The 26978-nt window shown below is 40.5% G+C and overlaps 1 long non-coding RNA gene across 4 annotated transcripts in view; it reads right to left on the minus strand.

Moving 5' to 3' along the window:
• The window catches only part of LOC307175505, a 167835-nt gene that overhangs the window by 21589 nt on the left and 119268 nt on the right, over positions 1–26978 (minus strand). For 2 of the 4 annotated variants that reach the window (XR_013824339.1, XR_013824341.1), the window contains exons 6-8: positions 22279–22363; positions 16870–17025; positions 12049–12570 (exon numbers count right to left, since the gene is read on the minus strand). This is a non-coding gene — a long non-coding RNA (uncharacterized lncRNA). Of the gene's footprint in view, positions 1–12048; positions 12571–16869; positions 17026–22278; positions 22364–26978 lie in introns of those variants that run through there. The other 2 variants (XR_013824338.1, XR_013824340.1) reach the window with 2 other exon arrangements.

The following is a 26978-nucleotide window of genomic DNA, read 5'->3' on the forward strand; positions in this document are numbered from 1 at the left end:
GCATTTGCGAGAACAACTAAACTCTGTACAAAGAGAAGGAAGAAGTGAAAAGGAGAGAAGACAAAAGCCAGAGATCTACCTGCCTCCATCGACGTTTCTCCCCTGTTCTCTGGGAAACCAAGTCGTACCTCTGCAGTCATCCACACATGCAGCAGGATTCACCCATGAAACTTAGCTTCCTGAAATACTTCCATTGAAATGGGAACTGGTGGCCTCATTCACTTTAAATAAGAATAAAACTTAGAATCACATTCTTTTTCCTGGTTGCATTGAATTATTGAATTGGATTGCTCTTATGCTAAACCCCAGACACTTGGAAAATCCATGCAAGATTGATTTGTGCTCTATGTTCTCTCCACCTTGGAACATTAAAAAAATAAAGTTTGCACTTCCTCTTTATATTTTCTAACCAGATCAATATTGTTCATTTGTACTTCTCAGGGATGGCACTAGATGGCAAGGTAACACCATAGGTAGGTAGACACAGAGATTTAGCCTGCAAAGAATGTGCTTGGAAGTCTCCGTGGAAGATGCCCGTGGCAAGTGGAGGCATGTGCTATATGTGAGAGTCTCCTGGTGGCTGTATTGTAGCAAGGCCAAACATTCCAGCTAGCGGAAGGCACAAAAGCATCTGTCCCAGGTATGGGTGTGAGAATCCTGCTTGGTTCTAGCTTTACACCGAAACTGTAACCCAGTAAGTTCATGTATGTGCTGAGCATAGTGAACCCTTGTTCTTTTTTTTTTTAGTTCCCCAGCTTTCATTTTTCCTTCTTTTGGTAAAGAATCTCTCCATTTGCCTCTAGAGATCCCAAGCGGCCCTACTCTCCAAGAGTGTGTTTTGGATGAAGCTGACCTCACCTCCTGCTCCAGACGTGGGCATGTGACCTTAGACTGGAGCCAATCAGCACACTCTGTTCCCTTGGCCGCAAAAAAAGTGAATGCAGGGATAGTCACAGAACCAAAGTGAACCACTGAGGACTAATCTTAGGACTTGACTGAGGTGACCAGGAGGGAGACGTGCTACTTCTTTTCTCCTGGAATAAACAGATGCTGCCTGGAACTCTCACAGCCATGACAAGATAAGAAAGGGGCCACCACGGAGAAGAGAGACTGCAAGGTTGTCATCTGAGTCTAGAGTCAAGCCATATGGTGAGATAAATATTACCATTACGCTTGGAGTTTTTATTTTCATAAGAAAATAAAGTCTTATTGTGCTTAAGCCATCTGTGGTTGGGTTGCATGCCGAGTTCTTATAAGTCAAGAGCATTTGCTTCTTTTGACATTAATCAACCACTTTAGAAATACTATCCCTATGTTTTATATTGATTCTCAGTGGTCATTATAATTACAAATTAGTTCTAAGCTCTTTTAAGCTCCCTCAGATTCTTCTCTAGCTAATGTGCTATTAATAAACACTTAGAGACATGAGGAAAGCTGCCCATTTAAAGAACCTCACAGTTAAATCCCATCTTATTAAATCAGGGCATCCTCTTGTAAATTATTAACCACACTCTAGCATAACAGCTTTGTAGTTTCTGTTTTCCATCTGCTTGAGCAGGTACCCATCCTAAGACTTGTCCATGTCTGAACTTTGGCTGGTGGCTCTCCAGTCTCCCAGCCATCAGTCACCCTCTGAAGGAACTATGGAATGCTACTTACTTATTGAAACATATAACACCCATTTCCCTAATCCTCAGTGCTCCTTGCAGAATTTCAACCTTTAGGTATCAGATTGATTTTTCATGTCAAACCATGTCAAAGAGGCTCTATGTTTGTGAATCTCAAGGCCACAGCCATAAACCAGATTATAAAGTGGGAAAAAGAAATGCTCACAATGATGACGTCCTTTTCTTCCTCTGGTGAAATGTAATTATGGTGAGTGCTCAATAAATGTTAGGGATTTGTAGCCACTTTCTAGACATTGTTGCCTTTTGAAGTTTGTGTCACAGAAGCCAACGGGGGGATGAAAGGATTTAAAAAGAAAGAACTCATAAGTCCTGTCTTAATGAGGTGTCACCTCACACCAATTAGAGTGGGCATCATCAGAAAATCTGCAAACAATAAATGCTGGAGAGGGTGTGGAGAAAAGGGAACCCTCTTGCACTGTTGGTGGGAATGTAAATTGGTACAGCCACTATGGAGAACAATATAGAGGTTCCTTAAAAAACTAAAAATAGAATTATCATATGACCCAGCAATCCCACTACTGGACACATACCCAGAGAAAACCATAATTCAAAAAGACACACATAATTCAAAAAGACACCTCAATGTTCACTGCAGCACTATTTACAATAGCCAGGTCATGGAAGCAATCTAAATGCCCATCAACAAAAGGAATGGATAAAGAAGATGTGGTACATATATACGATGGAATATTACTCAGTCATAAAAAGGAACAAAATTGGGTCATGTGCAGAGACGTGGATGAATCTAGAGACTGTCATACAGAGTGAAGTAAGTCAGAAGGAGAAAAACAAATATCGTATATTAACGCATATATGTGGAACCTAGAAAAATGGTACAGATGAACTGGTTTGCAGGGCAGAAATTGAGACACAGATGTAGAGAACACACGTATGGACACCAAGGGGAAAGCGGCGGGGGGGGTGGGGGTGGGGGGGTGGGTGGAGGTGCTGTGATGCATTGGGAGATTGGGATTGACATGTATACACGGATGTGTATAAAATGGATGACTAATAAGAACCTCCTGTATAAAAAAATAAATAAAATTAAAAAAAAAAAAAGTCCTGTCTTATGCTGCAGAGGGGACCAGCCACAATAGAACTGTAAAGTGTCCTCAGAATTTGGCAAACTGGAGGTCACAAGTGGCCTCTCCAAGAGCTGGCTCAGGAATGTGGCCAAGGCTTGATTAAAAAGGGGAGGGGTAAGAAGGAGGCAATGTGGGTGGTGACTCATGAAGTTTTGTTCGTAGGAGGAGGGAGGTGAGGTGCTCACTGGAGAAGGATGTAAAATACCTGGAGAGAAATTTCTTTGCTTTGAATTTCTGAATAGAAGTAGTTTGGACTTATTTATAGGCCAAGAGTCAAGAAAGATACTTGATAATAAAGGGATTATGAAGATGAAAAAGAAAACATGAAGAGATGCCTGTCAGGCAGGGATAAAGAAGAATGACCAGAGGAAGGCTCCAAGGAAGGATGAACAGGGTAAATCAATCTATGAGAAGTTTGTGCTGAGTGGGCACCAGGGAGAGCAGAAGAGGACCAGAAGGCCATGAAAACACAGAACTTAGTTATAATTGAGATATGGGCAGCCATCAAAAGTTTGGCAGGACATCAAGAGTCCAAGTAACAAAAGACAAATAGACAAGTTGAACTTTATCAAAATTAAAAACATTTGTGAAGCAAAAGATATTGCCAAGGAGCTGAAAAAATACCCTACAGAATGGGAGAAAATATTTGCAAATCATGTATCTGTTAAAGGTCTAATTATTCAGAATATGTAAAGACCTCTTAACAACAGAAAGATAAATAATCCAATTTAAAAATGGTCAAAGGACCTGAATAGATATTCTCTAAGGAAGATATACAAATGGACAACAAGCACATGAAAAGATGCTCAGCATCATCAGTCATTAGGGAAATGCAAATAGAAACCATGAGATACCACTTCATGTCTAGTAGGATGGCCGTCATCATCATCATCATCACCAAAAGATGAAAAATAATGAGTGTTGGTAAGGCTGTGGAGAAAGTGTAAAATGGTGCAGCCACTGGGAAAAAAAACAGTTCGGCATGTCCTCAATAAATTAAACATTATCATATGTTTAACAGAACTATCACATGATCTAGCAATTCCACCCCTAGGTATATACCCCAAATAATTGAAAACAGGAACACAAACAAATTCTTGTGCATGAATGTTTATAGCAGCAATATTCAGAATAGCCAAAAAGTGAAAACAACCCAATGTCCAGCAATGAAAGACCAAATAAACAAAACGTGGTATATATCATCATTGGAATATGTATGACTCAGCTATGAAAAGGAATGAAGTACTGATACATACTACAATGTTGATGAACTTGTAAACATTATGTTCAGTGAAAGAAGCCAGATACAAAGGGTCACATGATTCCATTTATGTGAACAACCCAGAATAGGTAAATTCATAGAGACAGAAAGCAGATTGGTGGTTGTCAGGGGTTGTGGGAAGGAGGGAGGAATGAGGCGTGATTACTTAATGGGTATGGGATTTCTTTGGGGGTGAGGAAATGTTCTGGACCTTGATAGAGGTAATAGTTACACAACATTGTTCTAAATATCACCGAATTTTTCTCTTTAAAACAGTGAATTTTATGTTATGTGAATTTCACCTCAATAAAAGGGTTTGTGAAGTCAGTGCTCCTGAATCCTTCACGTTTCCAGCATCCACCACCTCCAGGGATGGAAAACTTCTGGTGCAGCTCCCACTTCCTGCTGTAGTCGGCTGGGCTGTGGTTTCCTTCTTCATTCCCTTTGCTTTCCACATTTTGGGGATGCCTAATGGTTTCTCATCCATGGAGGTCCCCTTTTTCTTATATTCAAGGATTGTAATTTTCTTCAATATAATTTCAGGAATGGTTAGGGACTTGGAACAGAAGAGAGAGGCTGTAGCCTATGCTTATTTTTTTTGGATTGAATAAAAAAATCTCAAATGCCATCCTCAAATGGCTCCATCTCTTTTAGCTCAAGCCCCTTTCTAAGAAGATGATTTTACTCAGGATTTGCTTCTAAAATGACTTAACTGCTTTCTCATAAAGTGCCTTGCGTATTAAAGGTTTTTGGTAATTTCCCCCACTGCTAGAAAGAGGTTCTCATCTTTTTATCATGAACCAATGTCCTGATTAACCAGCTCCTTTGAAATGGGGTTCCTAAGGGATGCACTTTCAAATAAACCAGAGATAACTGAGCAGAAAAGAAATGAGACATAATGAATTATAGACGCAAGTGAGTTCCATAAAATAGTTACCTGTAATGAAGTGGAATTTGATGCTATCTGAACATAAAGAATCAAGCTTAGTTCACCACTACATCCAGATTTTCTTTAGCATGCCACAATTTTGCATTTTTATTGAACGGTCCCACCATTGGGAATGAATAGGGACCTACACATGTTTTTTCTACTTGTCTCTCTAGTGCGGTCTTCCAAATACTGATCTTCTAAATGGAGTTGTAAGAGTTACTTGGCATTATTGCCTCTTGGAGTTATGCCTACAGTACTCAGTTTTGGCCACTTGCTTGCAACCCTACAGGTGCATGTTTAGGAATAATCACAGCAATCCTATAGGTTTTTCTGGATGAGGTAGTGCATGGAAAGTGCCTAGACAGGATTCAATCAAATTAACTGTGAGGCTGGTGTGAAGGAGCACATTATGCAGCTACTGAGGGTCCCTACCTGACTACTGGCATCCACGCCTCAGTTAGAGTTGGTTCCCTGCACTCTGGAGCCCATACAGCACAGGGGTTAAGAGCTCTGGACTGAGACTGCCTGACATGGATCACCAGCCACACCCTCCCTAGGTCTGTAATCATGGGCATATCACTTAACTTCTCTGTATCTGTTTCCTCTTCTGTAAAAGGGAGATAATAGTGCCTACTTCATAAGAGTGTTGTGAAAATTCCAAAGAAAAACACATGTAAAAGCGTGTAGAATAATGCCTGGCTCATATATATGTTTAATACTATGATTAGTTCTGAGATGGTGGGTTTGCAAATTCTCTAATTATCTCTCTCAAGAATATCAAGACTGAACCATATTCCACATACTTCAATGTCAGCATAGTAGCAACAGCACTCTTCCAGACACCAGGCTCCATGAAATTTGATCTCTATTTTGGGATATAAACTTTTACTTGCCCCTTGGTCTCTTTTGAAAGATACAGGAATAGGAAACATCTGGCATGTTTACTGATACTCTTCCTTCCTATACCCATGGCCGTCATTGCTGATCAACCCAAGTACTCTCTCCAACTGACCCCAGACCAGACCTCAGAGCTATTCTCAACACGGAGCTTGGACAGCACTGTTAACTAGAGTGAGCTCATAAGAGGTAACCTATTGGCAATCTTTATTCTAGAAACTTAATCCAATACTATTACTACCCTTCAGGAAGGAAATTGAATCGAGGAGGGGGCTAAGGCAATCAGGAAGAGGACAAAGAATGACTGATGTTCCCTGTGTCATCTGCTAAGTCATTCCCTGTCATGAACACTCATTCTTCATTACCCCCAGCATGATGATTTGCAAGAACGTAAAATGAGCTAATTTTGAAAATCTGTCAATGCAAAATCTCAAATAATAAAATATCCAGATTTATACAGGAGCTGCTATAAAAATGACGGTAGAATTTATCTGTGCAACTGGGTTGGGGGGGTGAGGGGTGGGCGCTGCAGAGAGTGTCAGTTGCTTTATGTGTGGAGAAATATATTCTGTATTCCAGTTACAGGAAGGCTGATAAACTCAATGCAGAGGTTATAGAGAGAAAAGATTTATTAATTGATGCATGATTTACTTTCATAGCATTGTAGTCTGGGTCACGAGATTTGTGCATGAACTTTTATTAGGAACATTCTTTTTTTTTTTTTTTTTTGCAGTACGCGGGCCTCTCACTGTTGTGGCCTCACCCGTTGCGGAGCACAGGCTCCGACGTGCAGGCTCATCGGCCATGGCTCACGGGCCTAGCGGCTCCGCGGCATGTGGGATCTTCCCGGACCGGGGCACGAACCCGTGTCCCCTGCATCAGCAGATGGACTCTCAACCACTGCACCACCAGGGAAGCCCAAAAGCAAAAATAAACAAGTGGGATTACATCAAACAAAAAAGATTTGCACAGCAAATCTTTGAAACCATCAACACAATGAAAAGGCAATTTACCAAATGGAAGGAAATATTTGCAAATCATATATCTGATAAGGGGTTAATATCCAAAATACATAAAGAGCTCACACAACTCTATAGCAAAATCCCCAAACGATCCAGTTATAAAACAGGCAGAAGATCTGAATAGACATTTTCCCAAAGAAGACATAAAGATGGCCAAGAGGTACATGAAAAGGGGCTCAAAATCACAAATCATCAGGGATACGCAAACCAAAACACAATATCACTTCATACCTGTTAGAATGGCTATTATCCAAAAGACAAGTGATAACAAGTGTTAATGAGGTTGTGGAGAAAAGGGAACCCTTATGCACTACTGGTGGGAATGTAAATTGTTGCAGCCACTATGGAAAACAGTACGGAATCTCCTCAAAAAATTAAAAATAGAACTATCATATGATCCAGCAATTCCACTTTTGGGTATTTATTCAAAGGAAATGAAGACATTAACTCAAAAATAGATATGCCCTGGGCTTCACTGGTGGCGCAGTGGTTGAGAGTCCGCCTGCCGATGCAGGGGACACGGGTTCGTGCCCCGGTACGGGAGGATCCCACATGCCGTGGAGTGGCTGGGCCCGTGGGCCATGGCCGCTGAGCCTGCGCGTCCGGAGCCTGTGCTCCGCAGCGGGAGAGGCCACAACGGTGAGAGGCCCGTGTACCGCAAAAAAAAAAAAGATATGCCCTGCCCCCACAATGTTCATTGCAGCATTATTTACAATGGCCAAGACGTGGAAGCAACCTAAGTGTTCATCAGTAGGTGAATGGATAAAGAAAAGGTGATTTTATATATATACATAAAATTCATCCATAATAAAGAATGAAATCTTGCATTTGTGACAATGTGGATGAACCCTGAGGTGATTATGCTAAATAAAATAAGCCAGATAAAGACAAATACAATATAATCTCATTTATATGTGAAATCTAAAAACAAAGCAAAACAAAAAAACTGAACTCATAGATACAGAGAACAGATTGGTGGTTACCAGGGGTGGTGGGTGGGTAAAATGGGTGAAAACGGTCAAAAGGTACAAACATCCAGTTATAAAATAAATAAGTCATGGGGATGTAATGTACAGCTTGGTAACTACAGTTAATATTACTGAATTGTATATTTGAAAGTTGTTAAGAGAATAGATCTTAAAAGTTCTCATCACAAGAAAAAAATTGTGGGACTTCCCTGGTGATCCAGTGGTAAAGAATCTGCCTTCCAATGCAGGGGACGGGGGTTTGATCCCTGGTCGGGGAAATAAGATCCCACATGCTGCAGGGCAACTAAGCCCGCACGTCACAACTACTGAGCTCGCGCGCCTTAACAAGAGAGCTTGTGTGCTGCAAACTACAGAGCCCACGTGCTCTGGAACCTGCGCGCCACAACTACAGAGAGAAAACCTGCACTCCACAACTAGAGAGAAGCCCGCACACCACAGCAAAAGATCCCGCATGCCGCAATGAAGACCCCATGTGCCGCAACTAAGACCCAAAGCAGCCAAAAAAAAAAAGAAAAAAATTGTTTATGTGTGGTGATGCATGTTAACTAGATTTATTGTGGTGATCATTTCACAATATATACAAGTATTGAATCGTTATGTTGTACAACTGAAACTAATATAATGTTATATGTCAATCATATCTCTAAAAACAAACAAACAAGCCAAGGAACTTTACATAGCATCTGATTTGGGTGCCAGCATCTGAGTTGATATTTTCCTCCTAGACTGACATGCCATCACCTTGAACTTTCTCTGCCAAAGTCAAGAGTGGGCATGAGATGGTCAAGTGGTTTCCCTTGGCTACCTTCCATAATCCATTCCCCTTTCAGATTATGCCTCTTTTTCCTGACTGAACATTATGACTAATCCTTAAAACAGCATCAAGATAGGTGTTATTATTTCTCTTTTACAGATGGGACTATTGAAGCTCACAGAAGATCATGTAATGGGACAAATACCAAATGCTGTATAAGTGGTAGAGTTGGAATTTTAACCTTAGATTGTCTGGCTCAGTTTAAAGCTCAGTCACTCTTGGGTCATTTGCTTCCTTATGCCCAATGAAGCTGAAGATGGGTTTGCTTCTTCCACACTGGGGAAAACTGCTCCCTCATCTCAGTCCTTGTGACTCCAGATCTATACTCTCTCTTATATTTCTGACTTTCAATGGAGTGTGATAAAGTGGGGTGGGCTGGCTCAGCCCTGTGATGCTCTGGAGAATGGGTGGTTAGATGCACTGATACATGAAAGGAAAAGGCAAGAAAGAGGAAGCCAGCACTGCCAAATAGTGCCAAAACAGACCAGAAAATTCATGGAAAAGGCAAGTAACCTCCAGCTTCCCAGACATGTCCCTGACTTTGAGGAGGACTACGACAGGTGGACTTGGAAGAATACCTCCTCCCAGCTTCCATACTTTCCCATCCCTGGGCTGCAGGTTGATGTTCTGTGGTGCCTCTTCCTTGTCCTTTCCCCTTCAAGTCTGTAGATGTGTACTCAACCCTGATTTCACTGGACACCTTCCATCTTGCAGGGAGGCTGAGTTATGCACGCACGTGCTCTAAGTCTCCCTGTTGTCTCGCCTCTCCCTGGCCCATTCATTCCCGTTCTTGATAGCTCTCATTAGCTCCCTCTTCCTTCCTCATTATGGCCAGAAGAAGAAGGAAATTACCGGTTCCAGTCTGTGTCTTTCTCTAAAGCACATGCCTCAAAACCCTATAATCTGTGAAGAGAAGAAATCTTGTGATTTCATTGGAGGAAATTTCATCCTAATCGAGAATCTTTCTGAGCAGATCTTTTATTACCCTTTTGAAAGTTTCATCTGGCCAGAAGACTTCCCTGCTGCCGGCCTATCACCTTCTCAGTGCATGGCTCAGACCTCAGCAACTTTTAAGGACCACTGTTTATTCTTCACAACAGCCATTCACATTCTGTCACCTCCACTGTGTTTACTCCCTTCCAGACTCTTGAACTGGCCCAGGTGGTCCTGGTGTCTATGCCTTTCTCAGGAACCCATTCCAGCCAAACTGAAAGAGCTTTGGTAGCTCCCTCTAAGTCCTCTCCATGTTTCTATGCCTACTGGGGGGCAGAGATGACCACTGACAGGGACCCCACCATTGTACTCAATCTTTCCCATCCGGGTGATTTCTGAAAAAAGCTTAACAAAGTCTATGAGAGTATTCTCAACTCAGTCCAAAATACAATAAAAAAGTCCTAGCTACAATAAAGAGTTTTACTAGAAATCTTATTTATGTTTTTATGGTTTCTGAAACTCTTCTTTAATTACTGCCTACACAGAGCTCAAGATCTGTCAGGAATGATAAAGAATCATTCTCATTATTACCTTAAATTTACTTCCCTTCCATCCAATACATTAACCTTTATTGCTATAAGTTATGGCTGTCGGGAGCCAGAGCTAAAGAATAAACTTTACTTTCATTCAAGATGTGAAGGCAGGCAAGTCACGGCTTTCTGGGTGAGGGCAGGATGAGTAGCGGAGAGTGTGTCATTTGGTGGATACATAAAAAATGCACTATATTCTTCTTAGAAGATAATTATCTAGGAGTCATTTGCCTAGTTCAGTTAGAAGTTACTTTCTGAGGTGGGAAATGGGGGGAGAGAAAAGAGAAAAGAGAGAAAGATGGATTGGCTGACAAATGGACTAATTAAGTGATAAGATACAGAAGAAATGAGAGGGTTATAGACCAGGAAGACAGCAGCTCTCTCGAAAGCAGCAGGACGTGAAATGTCGCCTAAAAAAGAAATCATAAAACAGATGGCTCAAGTTAAATAAATGATGTTTGGTTCTTGAAAAGTGCATTTCTTCCTACTTTCTAACACACTCAAATGTGTCTAAATAAGAAAAAAATGGAACAGCACTTATTTCAGATGCTTAATAATAAATATTAGTCATTTACTGCTTTATCTTTGGTTCAGAGATCTCAAAGTCCTTTTCTCAGCTTTGTTAGAACTTTGCAAGTTCTCCTTTATGGGGGTAAAAGCATAACTTTTTTTATTGATTGGACAGTGGAAAATCATAGGAGTTGTCCCTCAAAAACTGATGCAGGAACAAGGGACTACTTCCCAGCAATTTCTCCAGTCCCTCTGCTGCAGGACCCCTGCCCAAGACTTCTCGTTCCACATCTTATTCCATCCATTCTTCCATTCTGTGTTAATCAGGATTGTGTTGGTTATAAGTATAAAGAAACTAAGTCAAACTAATTTAATCAAAGCAAGCAAGCAAGCAAACCAAACTGGGAAGCCCAACTACTGCCTTCAGGTCAGTTTCCGTCCAGGCATTCTAACAACACCATCAGGACTGTCATCTCTGACCACTGATATATGAGCCTTGCTTAGGTTATTCCCTGCCGTGCTCTGTCTCCTGCCAGTGGCAAGCTGATCTCCAGAGCTACGGCCCTAAATCGTCCTCAGAACTCACGATCCCCCAGAAAGAAGACCCACGTTAGTCTCTAGGAAGAATTCTGTTTGGCTAACTGGCATGTATTCTCACTCATTTCTCAGGTATGAATGGTGAGCCCCTTGACTGGTTACTGAACATAAATCACATGGAGGGTTGGACAAAGGTTTCCATTAGGAAGAAATAGACCACAAATATAATAGATGCCAACTACACATTCAATTCTGTACAAAGTTTCCACAGATTCAGACACTTTGGTTTCCATCTTATCTTCCTAACACCCATGTTGGAGAGAAAGCGCTAATTGGAAAATTTGCAGCGTGGATGTTTCTGTTTCCCACATTAAGTTTCTGTTCTTAAGTTGTTCCCCTGATGAAAGCCCATCCCTTGGCTTGCTCTCCTTCCTGATGCCCTCTCACTGCTCTCTTCTTAACCTTCCACAACAGTTTACATCACCCAACCTGATGCTTAATAGTAGCCATCCTTGTGGTCTTTTCTGAAATTTCATTTGTGTTAGTCTCAGTTTCCCAACCAGACTGTAAAGAACCATAAGGAACACATCTGGCTTTATGTACTGCCCATCCTACCTCACCTGGCACGCAGTGCATACCCAATACTAGGACTGAATATTCAGAATTATATACATTTTGTGCCCATTGTATAGTTCAGTCATTTGTAAAATGAAGATGATAATGTCAACCACATAGGGCTCATATGAAGAATAAGATGGTATCTTTGAGATGCTTACTACATAGTAAGTATCCAATAATGCATCTATTATTTACCCACATATGTATGCAATACATAATGGATATACATACATATGCACATATGTATGTATAATTTAGATGATAAATTTCCTGAGGACAGAGCCCGTGTTTCTTTTTTCTTTCTTGTTATGCCAGAGGCAGCATGGCACAGACACTCAACACGAGTCTGTGACCATCTGATTCTAACACTCAGGTTCTTATTTTGCCATCTCCCAGTGATGTCATGTTAATGAAAACAACTGATGCCGTCAATGCGCCCTTTCAGAATTTCCTTCTTGTCATAGGGAAACATCTGAAAGCACAAAACACACACATATGCAAGTAGCTGAGCACATGTGGATTCTTCACAGAAATCCTCCATATGCTTCTGGCCTATGAAGTCTTTGTAAACTAGCACAAAGGGTTGGATGGGACAAGGGAGTGGTGGGGAGTCCAGTATCCTCTGGCAACACTCTGGTGAATAATTCTCCCCTCTTCCCTCTGGGTGGTGCTTGGAAAAATGACCATCTCCAGTTCTGTTAGAGAAATGCAACAAAAGCTAATACATCTCATTTCATTTTTAGTTTTCAAACTAAGGGCATCAGCACATTTGTAATTAGGCTTTTAGTTATGCATAACTCTGGTTATGTATTTTCCTGCTTTTATGAGTCACTGGGGCATTCATAGTCTGGCAAATCCATAAGAATTCAATTTAACAAAATAAAAACATTTATAGCATAGACAAGGAGGACAGAGCCAGTAGCTTCTTAATGAAAAAGATTTAAAACAAACGAGCACCCAAAGGAAACAGCAGGATTGAAATTGAAGACGGAAACCTTGGAACGGGAATGTTATTGCTCACAGGCCTCTGGGCATATTCTCCTGGGGTGAGGGTGAGAGATCCTGGTTTGCTTTCAATGAGAACTGAAGATGTATACGGATGGCAGCACAAGTCAGAGAATAGAAAACCAAGCTCCTGTAGCACCTTTGGATCTCATAAAGGGCTGTGAAAAACTCCAAACAATTTATTGCTCTTTTGGTGCCCATATGGGAGTGACTATAGCACCATGGTAAAGATCATTCATTGGCTTTGAATCAGACAGACCTGAGGCTGACACCTGGTTCTATCATCTCTTAGCTTCTAAGAGTCAGTTTTACCATCTACACAAATCCAGGTGATAGTAATATTCTCACATTGACTTCTCTGACTCATAGATGAGAGTGTCTGATCAGCATTCTGCAGCATGTCTGGCACTGAGTTAGCACTCAATATGCTGGTGATGATGATAATGCCAAATATTGCACCTGCAATATGGCCCGCCCCTCAGATATATTTTTGGGAAAAGTACATTTCATAGGTCCTCTAAAATCTGGAAAACAAATTTTATAATGGATGCTAAAACCAGCTACCCAACCAACCAACAAACCACAACTCATAAGGAACTGTACGTAGGCATGGAATCCTATGATTAACCATTAGAATTTAATTTTTCTGGTGTGACACTGGGCCACAGAACTAGAATGCAGCAAAGTCTAGATTAGTTCTCACAACTCTATACCCCTAGTTCAGTTGTCTTGGAAGAGCATAACTCCATAACTGTTTACTTCCCCCCCAAACACTGCTACAAACCCACTGAGAGACCTTCTTAACAGAGTTGTCCCCCTAAGAACACAAGTAGAGCCAGTCCCGACAGAAATAGCTGATAGGAAAAGAGACCAGCTATACACTAACAGGTGATGAGCTGTCCAGCAGGCTCTCTGTCCTGCGTAAAGAGCGAGGACCTCTTAGCTTCACATTCCCTGTAAGGCTATAGGCCCTACAGTTTTATTTCTGAGTTGTTTCTGAACCAGGCAAGATATTTTATGGGCTACTAAATACTTTATACATCAAAGTTTATAAGAAAATTTCAGTACATACCATTTAAAAAATTCACCTTCTCAAGGGAAAGCTCCTCTCTACTGAAGAATACTAGAAAATCACCATCTTGCAATTTTCAATATAATAATTATTCAGCCAAGAATCACCAAATGCTGCCAAAACAATTACGTGGAAGTATATTGGGAAACAGGAGTTCACATAATCTCAGTGTACCAGCTCACAGATTACTCACCAATTTCAAAGGGAGAAATTCTTACAATAAAGAATTCTGGCCAACATAAATTTAAATAAGTGATCAAACGACATCATCTAATAGTGAAATAAATTGACATTATGTAATTTTTTTTTTTTTAGTGGACGTCATATAACTCTTGATGTGATGCCAATGCTATGAAAGACGAAAAAAGATGGGGGAATTCTAGATTAAAAAGATAAAGAATGATGACCAAATTCTTTTTTAGATAGTTTGTTACTAGTGTGTGGTAACATAAGCGATTTTTATATGTTGATTTTGTATCCTGCAACTTTACAGAATTTGTTTATTAGTTGTAACAATACCAGTTTTTTGGTGGAGTCTTAAGAGTTTTTAATATGTAAGATCATATCATCTGCAAACAGAAACAGTTTTCTTCTTCCTCCCTGATTTGTATGCTTTTTCTTCCCTCCCTCCCTCCTTTTTTTTTTCCCTAATTGCTGTGCCTAGAACTTCCAGTACGATGTTGAATAAAAGTGGTGAGAGTGGACACCCTTGTCTCGTGATTTTAGAGGAAAAGCTTTTAGCTTTTCACTGTTGAACTTGATGTTAGCTGTGGGCTTGTCATATACGGCCTTTATTATGTTGAGGTACATTCCCTCTATACCCAGTTTGTTGAGATTTTTATCATGAAAGGATTTTGTATTTTGTCAAATGCTCTTACTGTATCTATTGAAATGATCATAAGATTTTTACCTTCACTCTCTTAATGTGGTGTATCACATTTACTGATTTGCAGATGTTGAATCATTCTTGCACCGCAGGGATAAATCTCACTTGATCATGGTGTATGATATCTTTAAAGTGCTGTGGAATATAGTTTGCTATTTTCTGTTGAGATATTTTGCACTAATGTTTGTTAAGATTTTGGCCTGTAATTTTCTTTTCTCATAATGTCCTTGTCTAACTTTGGTATGAGGGTAATGGTGGCCTTGTAAAAGGAGTTTCAAAATGTCACCTCTTTGTTAATTTTTTGGAAAAGTTTGAATAGGTTTGGTGTGAATTTTTCCTTAAATGTTTGGTAGATTTACCCATGAAACCCATTTGCTCCTGGACTTTCCTTTGTTGGGAGGTTTTTGATTAGGAATTCAGTGTCTTTACTTATTATTGGTCTGTTCAGTTTTTCTATTTCTTCATGATTCAGTGTTGGTAGGGTGTAGGCTTCTAAAAATTTATTTATTTCTTCTAAGTTTTCAAGTTTGTTGGTGTATAATTGTTCATAGTAGTGTTTCACGAACCTTTGCACAACTAGGGTACTAGTTGTAGTGTCTTCTATTTCATTTCTGACTTTGAGTCTTATCATTTTTATTCTAGGTCTACTTAAAGGCTTGTCAATTTTGTTTATCTTTTCAAAAATCAGCTCTTAGTTTAGCTGATTATTTCTATTTTTTCTGACCTCTATTTATTTCTGCTCTGATCTTTTTATTTCCTTCATTCTGTTAATTTTGGGCTTAGTTTGTTACATTTATAGTTCCTTATGTGTATAGTTAGGTTGTTTGAGAACTTTCTTCTTTCCTAATGTAGGCATTTATTGCTATAAACTTCCCTTTTAGAATTGCTCTTGCTGTATCCCTTAAGATTTGGTATGCTGTGTTTCCATTTTCATTTGTCTCAAGATATTTTTTGTTTTCCCTTTTAATTTCTCTTTGACCCAATGTTTGTCCAAGAGTATGTTGTTTAATTTCCACGTTTTTTGGTGAATTTTCCAGCTTTTCTGACTGTGGTCAGAAAAGATACATAATAGAACTTCAATATTCTTGAATTTGTTGAAACTTGTTTTATGGCCTACTATATGATCTATTCTGGAGAATGATCCATGTGTACTTGGGAAGACTGAATATTCTGCTGCAGTTGGATGGAATATTCTATATAGGTTTTTTATGTCTATTTTGGTCTAGAGTGTCACTCAGGTCATTTGAGAAAGCAGAAACGAGATGAGCCTTATCCTAGGTCAAAGAATAATTGTTCTTGTGTACTTTTATATGGTAAGTAATGTAATTTGCAGAATTAACATGTAAGGTTTAAATTATTCCCAACGGATTGTATCTTTTTTGAGGCATCTATTTGAATACAAAATGTCACATATTGATATGACAGTTACTAAGCTAATGAGTAAGGCTAGCCTACTTCTCAACATCCACCTCACAACAAAAGACCATACTGCCCAGTGAGCATGGGGAGCTCTGTTCTTCCAGCATTTATAGATTTCAAATGATTACAGAATGAGAGTCAGAGATTGTGGTGATGATGAACTGACAATGCCTGCCTGCAATCTTGTGTTCAGAGGGATTCTGAGCTCATACCTATAGAAAAATTCTGTGACTAATTAATGGGTAATTGAAAACATCAGCACACATGCCTTGTAAATACTTAAAACAGCAGGAGGGAGATTTTCTTAACCCTTAAATAAAGGCTGCATTAAGGGGATTTTGGGGAATGTGATCCCAGGATGCAACTGTGAGGGCAAAGACAGTGAATAGGGAATGAAGGAAAAGCAATACAAGAGTGCACTGTTGAGTTGCCTATTGCTACTGGTGACTAGCACTTTATTCCAGGGTACCTTCTGGGGAGCCTTACAAAATGTACCACACAATTATTTGCCTAGGGAATAAAAGAAGGAAATATTTATGCAAAGTTTCCCTCCCCTGTCAGTCAAGGGAGGCTCCACAGACATTAACTCCTCTGCATTTCCAAATTGCATACCTGAATGCTGAGCAGGTCCTGGAGATATCAGTGGCCAGCTTCAGAGGAGCCCCAGGGCAGGAGGCAAGAGCAGGTCTTGAGGTGAAGCGATGTCAGGCTGTCCCTGTGCAAAGCTGATCAAAGTCACCACAGCAGTGACTAGAAGCAGAGGTGGGACTAGAAGGAGATGAAATCACGCTTAAAAGGTGTAAAGAATAGTTACTTTTTTTTTGGCCGCTCCACACGGCTTGTGGGATCTTACTTCCCAGACGAGGGATTGAACCCAAGCCCTCGGCAGTGAAAGCACAGAGCCCTAACCACTGGACAGCCAGGGAACTCCCCAATACAGTTACTCTATGTCCACTCTGTTGGGTCTTATTCTCATAATGGCATATGCTCAGTGGCTGAACAAAACTCCATAGAATCTCACCCATTTAAGGGAGAATACATTCAAGCTATGATCTTCTCAGAAACCATATTGCCTGGACCCACATCTAAGCAGTTACTTCAGATGTAAATTTGTTTGCTAAACACAGCGAATCATGCTGCCCAGACTTTGAACACAGCTGCTATAGAGGCAACAACTTCAATGAAAAAAACTACAGTGCAATATACTAATAAAAGGAGGAATTCTCATCAGTCACCATACAATATTAGCCTGCCCCATATTATTATTTCTGTGAAGATTAATACTTCTCACAAACTTTTGAGAAATACACCAACACTAATGAAGCATAAAATTGATAAGTATTAAGAAATTTAGGTGCTCTACGGTGGAGTACCTCTTTTTGTCCATGTTTTGTGAGGAGCTTGCTAAGTTTTAGACTTTTTTTTTTATTTTGAGAGACATCAATTTTTTTCTTTGATAGTAATAATAATTTACACTTGTGGGCTTCCGTGGTGGCGCAGTGGTTGAGAGTCCGCCTGCCAATGCAGGGGACACGGGTTCGTGCCCCGGTCCGGGAGGATCCCATGTGCCGCGGAGCGGCTGGGCCCGTGAGCCATGGCCGCTGGGCCTGCGCATCCAGAGCCTGTGCTCCGTCCACAACGGGAGAGGCCGCGGCAGTGAGAGGCCCGCGTACCGCAAAAAAAAAAAAAAAAAAAGTTTACACTTGTATCATTAGAATGTTTTAAAACTTTTATTAATCAACACATCATAAAGCATAAAGTGATTTCTGTATCCACTTCAATCATTCATTGCAGCTTGCTTTGGAAAGGAAAACAGCTGTTTTCTGCTAACTATAAATTTAACTTAAGGTTAGGAGATCCACGAGCCATGGTGATTATAGGGGCAAGATTTAGAGATAGATGGAGCTGGTAAGGTTGCCATCTCTTCCTTGACATGATTAAGATTATGGCCACAAGCAGCAGAACACATATGAATACATCAGGGATTTTGACATCATGGCAGAATGCACGTCTGATGCTGGTAACCTGCTGTGCTGCCTCCAGGGCACAGGCAGTGGGTGTCCTCATCAAATACGCGGGAGGCCTCTACAGGCAGTCACTTCAACACTTGCCCTTCCCAGTGGTGCACAGACATTGGCCAAACAGGTGGGCCAGGCTGAACAACAGAGCTTAAGACAAAGCTGATGAAGTTTCAGCCATTTTTCTTTATGAGCCTTACCCAGGTTCTCAGTTCATTAGTCTCCTTAATAATTAACTCAGAATGTTCTACCTTTCCTTCACACAGAATTGATGGATTCATATTCTAAGTGTGCCAGAGACAGGGAAGAGACAACATTTACAATATCATAGCACTGAGCTGGTCAGATGCTGACTGATGTGGGCTGTAATGGAACGTCATCTGAGATGATTTTCTAAGGGTCGTACAGTATGAAGGAGAGAGAATACTATGGAGAAAGGGACGCTGATGAGCTGGTCGACTAACCAGAATTAAAAATAGCTCAGGAGAAGGATGTACACATTGTGCATCAAGAAGAAAACTGAGCTTTAAGCCCCTATCGCTACCCGGAAATTTTGGGAATGGTGGCTCCAGCTGTCCTGTGAAATGGAGTGAGTGCTAGTGCTAAGGACCCAGGACTGAAAACTCAGGGGAAAGAAGTGGAGCGAAAGAATCAAAGGGATAAAACTAATCCGACAGGAATGGAAAACATGTGCTATTCTCACCTTCCACTCATAGCAGACATCACTAATCTCTTATGATTCCTTCCCTGATGAGCACTGAGATATCCTAAAACTCTCATTAACCCACCCTTTTAGGTAGTTGAATCATCCCATTTTTTTTTTTGAAGAAATCAATGTGTCATCCTTGATCTATGACCATATCTAGTGTTATTCTAAACATCTCAAATATCCGAATCTATGAGAAGTTAAGAACAGATAGTTTGCATAAACTACCAAGAATCTTTCTCTTTCTTCATAGCTGTAACTTAAATTACTTATTTATAATATTCTATCTTGTGCTTTTCCTTTTCATGTAATACTACTACTACCTTAGATGTATATGGTTTTTATTATTTACAAAATACTCTCCAATGTTAATTTGTCTGATTCTTAAGCAATTATCATCATAAGGTAGACAAGGCAAGCACTATTATTTCCATTCTAAGATTAAGAATGCCAAAAACAAAATGTAGGGCTCAGAGAAGGAAAGTGATTTCTTAATTTCATATATTTAGGAGCTGACGGGGCTAAGATGAGAGTTCAGATCTTCAACCAGAGTGCTTGCCATTTGTCCATTATATACATAGAAGAATCTGTCCATGATTAATTTTAAGAAGGTCAATTGTTAAAATAAATGTTTGGAAACCACGAGAGTAAATTGTACCCAATGTCCTTTGATGATTAGCACTCAGAGCTTCTGTGGCCAAGGCTAGAGAGAGCCATGTCAGTTTCGCTGAGGTCCTGAGCATGTTCTATTTGGAGTTGAAAGCTGTCTTATCCTGTCCTGCAGTTTCATCCCTAAAATTAACAATATCTCCCAAGTACAATATCAGAAGCAATGTGGATATTCCGCAATAATGTATCATTATTTTATGATCCGCCAGGTATTTGTTTTATGTGCTGACACAAGAGCATTTGATCACTCTCTTAGGTGTCTTATGGGGAATGGCTATAAATGATAATATGCATCTGGGGGTTACCTGGCCTTGCTATAACTGTGGGAACACGTTTCATGAAATCATGGCCTGTGAGCAAGCATTCTGTATCACTGAAAGGCACCACATTGCTGATGGTCACACTGCTGGGTCTCAGTTCAGGAAGAACCCGGGGTTAAAATTTATAAGTTGCAGTCTGTCCTCAGAGTCACAGTTTACTCCTCAAATTGTTTGTTTAAATTTCTTGGCAGATGAAAACAACACAAAGAGTTTTTCTTACAAGAGGCAAAATATTCCAGGAGAAAAAAAAAGTCTTAAAATTTAATGGAGGCGGGGCTACGGGAAATAGTGCAGAGTCCTTCTGGGATGATTAACGTGGGTTCCCTTAGATTGTCATGGCAGAAACAGAGTCATGCTGAGATGGGTCTTTGCTTATCAAAGTTTCCTGAGACTTGATTATTCAACAAGTATTTACTGAGCACCTGCCTTGTGCCTGGCTCTGCGCTAGACACTTTGTACAAATGATCTGGAGATCTTCACAACCACACTATGAAACAGTCACTTTGGGTGGCTCAGATTAGTCCTTCCACAAGACAATCGCTTTGAGACATCACAAACATTTTTCCTTGTTTATTAATTTATTTATAGAATACCACTCTCTCTCCAAAATGCAAAATAAATCTGAAGTCAGTATAATATTGTGAAAAGAGTTCACACAGGACACACTGTCTGCCCCTAGGGCTGCTGACTGTCTCTTGCTGGTACAAGAAGTCATCACCTACCAACGCTGAGACTACTGCCTATTTCTACTGCTCTCTAAGAGCTTCTGCTCATATGCTTCTGTTCTGTCCTTCAACAGTGAACTTAGCTTATGGTGTTCTTTTTTTTTTTTTCAATTTTTTCCTACTACCTGCAGATCTTCAACTAAATGAGGCATGTGGAACTCTCAGCTGACCCATCTGAAAATGGTTTTGTGTGATCTGAGACCATTTCATCATTGATTTGTTTATTCAGCCATGCATTTGACAACAGATGGCTAACTGAGCACCTATATCCGTGGAGTGTGGGGTGGGCAGCAGAGATAAGGCACTGAGAGAGGCACAGCCTTGACCTTAAAGACCTTGTAGTCTAGAGGGGGAGACAGATAAACAAATGGGCAATTACTATATAATATGGTAAGAGCTCCAATGGGATAAATGTGGGGTTCTTTGCGAGTGCCTTAGGGGGATGCTCCAGGGAGGTCATCCAACTGCAGTTTTTCCAAACACTCTATATTGCACTTAATATGTGCCGGGAAGCCTGTATAAGAAACTCTTGGAATTTTTTTTAAAATAGAGATTCCAAGATCTAAAGGAATCTCTGGGGTTAGGGCTGAGTAATCTGTATTTTCACAAAGTACTCCAGGTGATTCTTATGCACAATGAAGTGCGAGAAACCGACTTAGATCAATTGACTAGTTCAATGCTTGTTCCTCCTCCAACATCTAAGTAATAACCAGAAACCCATATCAGAAGGTAGCAGCAAGAGTGTTGTCATAGAGATAAACTTGACTCAAATGTAAATCATTGACCTTTTGTAAAAGTATTGTTAGTCACAAATTACTTGCAACCCACCTATTAACTGGTTAGTAGATAGGAGGTTGTGTAGTCTAGTGGTTAACGTTCAGGCTCTGGGTAGCTTTGGGCAAGTTATCTGTGCCTTAGTTTCCTCATTGGGAAAACAGGAAGATGATAAGATTCCTTGCGTATAGGGCTGCTGCTATGAGGACTAAATAAATTTATCTGCATAAAGTATTTAGAAGAGTCCCTGGCATATCCACTCTACACCTAATCTGGACTCGGCCATCATTCTAGATCAGTTCCCATCACTTCCCATCCCTTTCCTTGCAGATAGCTGCCCTCTTGTCTTTTCTTGGGGGGTGGGGGCTGGTTGGGAGTACTGAATGGTGAATTTTGTCCTAAAAAAGTACATGAGATGAAAGGATAATCTTCATCTGAGGAAGTCCCCTGCAAGCAATTTGTTTCTTGGAGTGTTGCCTCATCTTTGCTTTATACAGTGTAAGAGGCAGAATAATGGCACCCAAAGATGATCCCGCCTTAATCTCCAGAACATGGGAATGTTACCTTGCATGGCAAGTGGGAGTTTTCCAGATGTAATTAAGTGAAGGACCTTGAGATGGGGAGAGTATCCTGGAATATCCAGGTAAACTCGATGTAATCACATGAGTCCTTATAAGTGGGGAACGTTTCCAAGCTTAGGTCAGATGGAGATGTAACACTGCTAGCTCTGAAGATGGCAGAAGGGATTTTGAGCCAAGAAATGAGGGCAGCTTATAGAAGCTGGAAAAGGCAAAAAAATGGATCCTTACCTAGAACCTCCAGAAGGGAGTGAAGTCCTGCCAACATGTGGATTTTAGACCTGTGAGATCCATTTCAGAATTCTGATTTACAGAACTGCAAGATAATAAATTTGCATTGTTTAAGCCACTGGGTTTGTGGTAATTTGTTACAGGGGCAAGAGAAAACTAATACCTATAATCTTTAGACATCTGCTTTTTCCTTAGAATAATATGTATTTGATCTTTCAATTTTATCTTTTATACCCAGAAAATAATTCCTTTACATTTTAGGGGCACACCCCCTAGTCCTTCAAAATGAAGTCACTGGAAGTGATGATTGGCTTTAAATTTAAGAATCTGAAGGCTGATATTTAATTTCAGCAGATCATCCATCCTCCAGGGTGCTGTGTACAAATCAGAATTTCTCCTGCTGTTCTCTACATCACGCCCCCGACTTCTTCGTATTTAATCATATTTATCTCTCTTCCCTTAACTTTTAGAAATTTGTATCTGTGGAACTTTCATCAGGTAATTTCTTGAAGACTCTTGTTCTTGTTAAACTCCCTGTTATTTCATAGATTCTTCTGATAATGTGCCTGGAAATACGGCCTGTGTAATCGGCAATTACATCATATGCCACACCACTCTAAAACTTCATAAAATTATAGTGCAGTTAAATGAACCTAAAATAAATAATGCAAGTGGACTATTTAAAGACCCTGACTAAGAGATTTTTGCATGTATTTTAAAAATATGCCATTACTTTAAACTTTGGTTACATAGTGAAGATAATTTTAAAGCTATGATTAAAAATATATTTAAATTAAAATGTAGTTAAAAGGCAGAACAGAATCACTTATAAAAATCTCATCTGGCTCGAAAACCCCAGTGGAAGTAAATGTCTTCTGCACACTTAGATATGGTTTATGGCATCTATATTGTGCAGGAGGAACAATAACAAAGTTCGCAGCTCAATGAGAACACCGAAATTGATTTAAGCTTCTTTTCACTGGAGCATACATTTATGACAGCCACCATCAGCAAGAAAGAGCTTAATTTTCTAACTTAGTTAAACATTCACAAAGCTGTTTGCCTTCTCCTCCAAGGAGACTTTCCAGTAGTTTGTATTGACCACAACATGTTTTTCCTTGGTAGTTTGAAGCCACTGGAAATTGCTAATCCTGGGGGTGGAAGGGCTGAGGATTATTTGAAGTGAAAGAAAATAAGTCCCGATGAAAGTTTTCAGTGAGACGTGGTCGTCAGAAATGTTGATGGGATCTATAAAAGAATGAACTCCATTCTCTGCTTTATTCTTTTTTTTTTTTTTTTTTTTTTTTGCGGTACGCGGGCCTCCCACTGTTGTGGCCTCTCCCGTTGTGGAGCACAGGCTCTGGACGCGCAGCCCCAGCGGCCATGGCTCACGGGCCCAGCCGCTCCACGGCATGTGGGATCTTCCCGGACCGGGGCATGAACCCGTGTCCCCTGCATCGGCAGGCGGACTCTCAACCACTGTGCCACCAGGGAAGCCCTCTGCTTTATTCTTTGGTGCTCTTCTAACCTCATCTGGAGTATTAATTTCAGGCCACCCTTGATGAGGGGCTGAGATGTGTCCAAGTGTACTCAGAAGACAGGACAGGGATATCTCTATACCATCCACGTAAGGAACAGTGGGAGGCATTAGGCTATTTCACCTCAAGAAGAAAGATCTGGTGGAATATGGTGACCAGATTCAAACATCTGAAGGATGGCATGCAGAGAAAGAATTTGACTTATTTCTGTCTTTCTGAAAGGGGTAGATGTGGGGCCGGTGGATAGGAGTTACATTGAGGTTGATCTAAGTTCTTTATGAGGAAGACATTTATCAGAACTCCCTGAAGATGAAGATGATGTGTTCTCCATCCCAAGAGGTGCTCAAGCACAGCCAAGAAACTTATAACCGTGTCAGCACCTCTAACTTACTTTGCTCCCCATCATACCCTCTGCCAGATGGAGTGAGATGGGGCATCTACTGCTGCTGAGAAGGAGTTCAGGTCTCTGTCTCCAGAGACTGAAACCCAAAAGGTGCATGGGACAATTAGGTGGCTCTAGGCCAGAAATGACAACTCTATGCCACCATGCTCTCCTACTGCCCATGGAAGATATTCTAAATGATTACAGGGCTCTCTTCTGTTGCATAAGTATAACCTCAGCATCCTTCTCAACACAATATGCTGCCATTATTAGAACTGGTACACAGATGAAATCTATTTGTCATCCCTGCTTTAGGACAGACTTGGTGTGCTATTTATTATCCGTTTAGTTCCAAACAGCTCTCCGTGCTCTTCTTTGTGATAGATGATTCTGTAAGTTATGTTTCTGCTTTGCCAGCTGGACCACTGTTAGTCTAGATGGACACTGCAAGGCTGGAGGAAGAACGGGCTTTCTCTTTCCTTCATGTTTTCTGTGGCTTCCTGCTGCCTTTCTGTAGTAGCAGCTGAATCTAGTTGGCAGGTTTTCCAACACTCTCAGAAACAGCCTTGTGGTATCTCCCTCAGGAACAATAGTGCCTTCCAGCCCATCCTGCCTCCTCAGAGGTCTGAATTTCAACTGCATGGGCCTCTCCTCCAGCTTTTCCTTTTATTCCAACCCTTTTCCTTTTATTCCCCATCACTAGGAGTGGTAGCTCTTCCTACAATTGCCACTTCTATGATACTTGTCTCTTTCTGCCTTTTTTGTTACCTTCAACTTTTTATCTAATTAAAAATTCTTCAATTTCCCTGTTTAAATACCTGATATGATTTTTGTCCCTTGACTGTACCCTTTTGATACATCTCCTATCCTATCTCCATACATCTCCTATCCTATTGTCCATCTTCTGACATTCTCTTCTTCTCTCACTGGTGACCCTGTGATCCTGCTAATTCTTGTCTACATTCTAGCTAATGAACGGCGTTTAGAACTGGGCATCACAGGTGGCTGTATAAGTTGTGAGAAACTCTAGGGGGTGCCACTTACATTTGTAATCAACACTGATCTACACATTCTGAAAATTTTCTAGCAGTTGAGGAACAGAAGGCATTTTATTTTATTTTATTTTATTTTTTTCAGAAGGCATTTTAAAATGTACACTAAGCTAGTGATGTTTTAGCCTGTAATGGATTAAGGGGTAATTGTATTTAATTTTTGATATGATTATAGACAATTTGAGTGGTCAGGGACTTTTACATCATCCAGCCTCATTTTTTAAAAATTGAAGTATAGTTGATTTACAATATTATATTAGTTTCAGGTGTACAGCATAGTGATTCTAAATAATAATACAACTGAATATATGTGCAAAACAGAAACAGACTTAGACAGATATAGAAAACAAACTTGTGGTTACCAAAGGGGGAAGGAAAGGGGGGGAAGGACAAATTAGGGGTACGGGATGAACAGATATAAACTAATATGTATAAAATAGATAAGCAACAAGGATATACTGTATAGCACAGGGAATACCCTCATTTAAAGATAGGAGGTTTAAGTCTCAGAAATGACACTGGGCCTCTGGGTAAACTTGGAATTGGAATTAGGACTTGAGGCATCAGACTCAGATAGCAAAGCTACAGGACAGAAATAACAGAACAGAAATTCTCCCTTTAACGTAAGAGGCCAGTCCTAAGGGAGGTCCCAACAAAGCACTGTAGCTCTGCGGCCCCCCCCCGAGTCCTCTCTTGCATCCTTTGGCTGGAAAGGTTAATAATGAGACCAGACTGTTGGTAGGAGAGAGAGAGAGGGAGACAGCTGTCTTAGAAAGAAGGCTCCAGAAGATATTGTGGGTACTGCTGATAGAATGGGACTTACAAACACCTTGGTCATTAAAATGCCCTTTTGAGAGTGTTAGAAAGATAAGAAAAATGACAGAGAGAGGTAGGCTCCTACAGGCTAGATACAGAGCATGTCAGTTCATGACTTGATGAGTTTTATAGTGAATAAAACTGTTAATGGCTGCATGTGATATCAATGTCCTAAATAGTATAATACAGTAAAATGCAGTATAAAAGTTAATACAGGGCTTCCCTGGTGGCGCGGCGGTTGGGGGTCCGCCTGCCGATGCAGGGGACACGGGTTCGTGCCCCGGTCCGGGAAGATCCCACATGCCGCAGAGCGGCAGGGCCCGTGAGCCATGGCCGCTGAGCCTGTGCGTCGGAGCCTGTGTGAGGCCACAACAGTGAGAGGCCACAACAGTGAGAGGCCCGTGTACCACAAAAAAAAAAAAAAAAGTTAATACAGAAATTATAAAACGACTATAAATTTCAACAAGAAACTTTATGGATGAAAAAATCTGTAGAAAATGAGATGCAAAATTCAGCAATGGAAATGTTGTTGAGGAATAACCAAAAGCATCACAAATCAAGGCGTTTGTGAAAATGAGGTAGAAAATGAGTCTCGAGCTCTGCAGCCAGAACCAGGTTTCAGTGTCCAACTTGTCCCCCTGCTCCATGGAGAGATTCTCATTCATAATTCACCCTGTAGGTCAGGGTGTGAGTTAATTAAGAATACAGAAGCCTCTAACAAAGCTTGTAAATATTATTGAAATTACTCATTCTGATAAGAGATGCAATTGCTGGCATTTTGAATCCTGATGGTTTGTTTGGGTGGCTGAAATCTCTCAATATTGTTTGTTGCTTTACTCTAGAGACTGGCTAGAATCTTCCATGTGCATATATATATACACATAGATTTCTCATTTTCTGAGGTGTAACTGA

This window comes from Stenella coeruleoalba, assembly GCF_951394435.1.
Source record: "Stenella coeruleoalba genome assembly, chromosome: 16".
Lineage (NCBI taxonomy): Eukaryota > Metazoa > Chordata > Mammalia > Artiodactyla > Delphinidae > Stenella > Stenella coeruleoalba.